This window comes from Echinops telfairi, unplaced genomic scaffold (assembly GCF_000313985.2).
Source record: "Echinops telfairi isolate 266 unplaced genomic scaffold, ASM31398v2 ScPeMD7_60;HRSCAF=208, whole genome shotgun sequence".
Classification (NCBI taxonomy): Eukaryota; Metazoa; Chordata; class Mammalia; order Afrosoricida; family Tenrecidae; genus Echinops; species Echinops telfairi.
Window position 1 is genome coordinate 38,236,393 of NW_022103958.1, and position 5,217 is coordinate 38,241,609.

Sequence of the window (5,217 nt, forward strand, 5' to 3'; positions counted from 1 at the left end):
CCTGACCACCTCTCCAGCATCACAGCTTGCCACATGATTCCTTTGATTCCTCCAGGTTTCAGTTCAGATGTCATTTTATAAAGATCTAGGCAAGCACCAAAAACCAGGTGTAATGGATCAGAGTGGTCTGGTGCCCCACAAGTTGTTCAGTGGCTAATGTCTCAGAAGACAGCCTTTTCTTTCTTGAGTGCCTCTGCGTAGACTTGAACCGCTAATGTTCTGGTTAGTAGCCAAACACATTCATGATTTGCATTACTCAGGGACTCGTCCATACAAACACACATTTCTTGTTTATACATATATATGATAATTTTATTGACATATGAGTCACACATCCTACACTTCAAGAGTCGGGTCACATGGTAAAGAGTTGCAGAATTATCACCACTATCAGTTCCAGAATAGTTTCTTCCTTCCTACACTCACAGCTACCCCACATGCCCTCAATAAGCCATTAATCCAGATACTATCTTTATAGATCCACTCATCCTGGGCTTCGTATACTGGAAAACACACACACACACACACACACAGCAAAAAAAAAACAACAACAATAATAACAAAATGAACCAGAGGAAAACACCACTCAAAAAGAAAGCAGGAAAAATAAAAAAATAAAAAAGAAAAGAAAGCAGGAAATAGCAAAAAACAGAACATATTTAAAATGGGTCAAAAGGGAGATCAAATGAAAAGATGTCAGATTTTCACCTAACTGGTTCTGTAACAATCTACGTTCCATTGCGCCCTGCATGCTAGCAAGGCTATTCATATCCCTGGTCCACGGCCAGATGGAATTCAACAGAGTTCATGCATATTTGCCCTGCACTTTAAAAAGATCTATACGAAACAACTTTAAAATGGGCCAAAAGGGAGATCAAATGATAAGGTATCACATTTTGACCCCACTTCATCTGCCATCATTGGGGTTACCAAACTCTGTTTGATCGGAAGGTTACTCACATGCCTTGACTGCGGTCAGAGGGGATGCACCAGAGGTTTGATCCGTGTGGGGACTCTGCAAATAGACCTGGGGCTTCCACAGTCATCCATACCCTTCTGCGAATGGATGCTCACAATGTAAGCTCTGATACCATTCCTGCCTTTGTGTCTGGATTATATTACTTACAATCCTTGGACCACACAGGCTGGTGTGCTTCTTCCATGTGGATTCTGGTCAACACCGCACTCAGATGGCTGTTTATTTGAAGACAAGTCTTTAAGACCCCAGATGCTATTCTTCCTGATAGCCGGGCACCATCTGCTTTCTTCACCACCCATCTATTCAGTTATCTCTTCATGAGGGCGAGCATAAAACGGGGTCAGGAGCACAGACACTCTTGTTGCACCTATAAAATGTCCATGCTAGTTCCCATCTCAGGCTTTTGCACCTGCTGCTGCTTCTGCCTAAGTCTTCTTCCCTTACCCATGATTCCTTTGTTCCTCCAGGTTTCCGTTCAAATGTCATTTTTGCAAAAAGGCATTTCTTCTCCTGCTTTTATAAGTCACCTTTCTGTTGTCTGTGTTTTATTTCCTTCGTGATCCTTGGTACTATCTGTGCTCATCTTTGTTTCTCCCTTCTCCCTCTCCACCAGAGTGTAAGGCAGAAGAGGGCATGAGGACCTTTCTGCCTTTCTCCATCACTTCATCTACAATGTCATCGCTCCATAAATATGTACTAACCGAATAAATGAATATTTAAATGTGTAAACTTCTCTGAGGGTACTGGGGAGAGACGTGGTCAGATTCCACTGAACTTTAGGAAGACAGGCTGTGAACAATTTTGAAATGAGAAGTCACTCAAGGTTTCTCAAACAATCCATCTACTTTGCTTCAGGAAAAAAAAAAAGAAAACAGTAGCTTCCCAAACAACAGATATAAAAAATGTAGCAAACATGGTCCCCTATAAATGGTTTCCAGAAGGAGCATTACCCAAAGTAAAAAGGCACCCACTCTGACCTAAAATACTTCAGTGTTTCAATGTTAGATGAAGGGAAAGAGGTCCGCCTGCTCAGGAACGGTGGCGTTTAATGAGGTGACTCTGCACTTGGCAGACTATTGGATCTCATATTCTGGGAATATATTTGTTGCAAAACAGTATTTTCTGAGATGGGACATTCTTAGGGAAAGGGTGGTGAGAAGATATCTTCCCAGAACACAGATTATGTGGGATGAACAGAAGATACGAAGCAGAAAGGGAGAAATTAACGTTTCCCAAACTGTGTTCCAAATAAGGCCTTTGTTGGGAAACAGAACCACCATGTATGGAGGGGATGGAGGAGGGTGAACTCTGCCCGAGGAAATCCGGTCATGTAGATATTAAAACTGCATTTAGGGGGGCTCCTGAGCTGTGAGGTAAACTATCTTACCTATGTTTTTTTTACCTCAATTCTCCCCCTCTTGAACAGAATGGTAGTTGAATTTTTTTATTTTTAATGATAAACTTGGCTTCCGTATACTGGTGTACCAGAGCTGAGTAGGTGGCTGTGGAAAGTGGTAAATTTTGAAATCAGCACCTACCCCACTGCCATCGAGTCAGTGCTGACTCATAACGACCGACTAGGATGGACGAGCAGTGCTCACTCCCGGTTTCTGATGCTGTAAATCTATGGGATCAGAAAACCTCACCTGTGTCTTGAGGAGAGGCTTGTGGGATCAAACTGCCCGATGCTTAATCAACTACATCATCAGGGTTCTTGTCAAAACACATAGAAGGCTAATAGTTTAAAGCACAGATGAGAACCATGAGCTGCCGAGGACCTAATTTAATAGTGATGAAACAATATCAGTACAAAGGGAGGCACCAGGTAAAGTAATCAAGGTTATTCACTGATTTGGATAGTCATTGTGAAGGACTATATTCTTGGTTTTAACTATTGCCACTAACACAATTCTCAAGAAGACGGGAAGAGGAGGAGTACAGACCCAGCTTTGATACTGCATTATCCAGGAAGGCACAGGCTCCATCGTTGGGGTGACATTGTGGGGAGTGCTGGGGCTTTAAGCAGAACTCGTGCCGGCTAAGGCAAAGTGAAGAGGATTTGAAGCATCTGCTGATGGAGATGAAATGCTACAACCTGCAGTTCGGGTTCAAACAAACAAAAAATCGTGACAACTGGACGAATAAGCAACATAAGGGAAGCAATGAAGACAGTGTCAAGGACCTCCTATTGCTTGGCTCCACAACCAAAACCCACGGGAGCAGCAGTCAAGAAAGCAAGCAAGGCCTCGCATTGGGAAAATGGGCTGCAAAACACCTTTTAAAGGTGTTAAAAAGCAGAGATGGCACCTGAAGGCCAAAGGTGCACGCGACTCAAGCCACTGCATTTTCAATCAGCTCATAAGAAAGCCGGACAGTAAATAAGGCGGACCAAAGGAGAATTCATGCCCCTGAATTGAGTTGGTGAATGCTACGGAATGTGATGTGGACTTCCAGAAGAATAAACAAGTCTGTCTTGGAAGAAGTACAGTAAGAACGCTCTTTAAAAGAGAAGGTGGTACCACTTGGTCTCCTCTACTTTGGACATTTTTATTGGAAGGACCAGTCTCTGATGAAGACATCACGCTTGGCAAATTTGAGGTCAGCCAAAAACAAGAGGGGCCTTAACAAGATGGATCAACACCGTGGCAACAACAACGGGTTCAAATATCGCCAGAGTTGTGAGGCTGGCCCAGGCCCAGGCCCTGTTTTGTTCTGTGGTGCATGGGGTGGCACCTAACAGCACAAACAAAGCCAACCCCGGGGCTTTAAGCCTTCCTCTGCTCCCTTTCATGGGGTGGGCTAGCAGCCCACTCTGATAGACGCATTTCCTATCTGAGGCCTGGAGACGTTTTGCATGTGTTTAGGTCTGACGCTTAGCTTGGCTTCTGTGATCGGCATACATTTTGGTGGAGAAGTCCCTTTACCTCTCCTTTCCTGCAATGCCGGAATCAAGATATTCAGCTTGGTCTTCTGACATACAAGTTACACTTCTAAACGACAAAGATAGGTTGGCTACATCTTGTGTTGGTCTTTGTTACAATGACAGTGCCCCCTCGTTCTTCGGGAGTATCCACTGCTGAGTGGTCGGGGTGTTGTGAGCCCCCAGAGGGGTCTCCGCGAAAGACCTGATGCTCTTCCTCAGAAAAGCCTGCCCTGGAGAGCCGATGGAGCACAGTCCCACTCGGACACACGGGCTACCCTGCATCAGAACAGATGCCCCAGTAGGCCATCATGTGAGGGTTTGAGCCAAAATTGCCCAAGACCAGATTTGAACTCACTGATAGAAAAAGCTTAAACTCTAGTTTTGATTGTGTTGCTAAAAAGAGAAGGTCGTGTAGAATTATACAAAGACGGGCAGTCATATTTCAATGGTGTGCATTAGGGTAGCTTTTGTGCTGGAAGCTGCTGCGAGATTGGGTATTTGACAATGTAGAGCGCCTTGCAAACTAGGAGATCTGACATTTTCTGGTTTGGGTTCAGATTTCCTTTCTTTGTCATGATCATCTTCTGTCATGTGCACTGACCCATGCTGTCTGACACCAGTTCCCATGACAGCAGTCACACTTTGGTACCAGAATCGATGGAGTCCGGTCTCCCTATCTGCAATTGCCCAAGGCCCAGTCTTCAAAGAATAAAGTTGCCACCAGCTGCGAGTTAGTCCCTATCTACTTACCCATCTCTTTACGTTGGTTATTGTTAGGCGCCATGGAGTCTGTTCCAGCCCCTAGAGACCCCGCCCAACGGAACGAAACACTGCCCAGTCCTGCACCATCCTCATCGTTGTTCCCATGCCTGGGCCCACTGATGGAGCCACTGGGGCAATCCGTCTCGTTGAGGGCCTCCTCTTATCCTGCTAAGGAGCAAAGTATGGTTCACTTCAGATATTATGCTCAGACGTTTTCTATATGTATAATGAATGTAGTTTTATAACTGGAGGCCAAAAAAAGGATATTTGAGTCTTGCACCTTCATCTATATGTCTGTGGGTGATTCACTTGTCTTTATAATGCTAATAAGTTGGTTGCTGAATATGCATACTGCATATATAGAAATATACATCATACATGAATCTGTAACTACCTGCCTTACGAACCGAACAACTTCAAGGACAAAAGTCTGTATCCTGTTCACTCTGCATTTCTGGTACCTAGTGAAATGTCGAGGTAATGAAGCCATTAACAAATATTTACCTATTATAGAAACTAATTTACATCTAACTCTGTATTTAAATATTTTGGC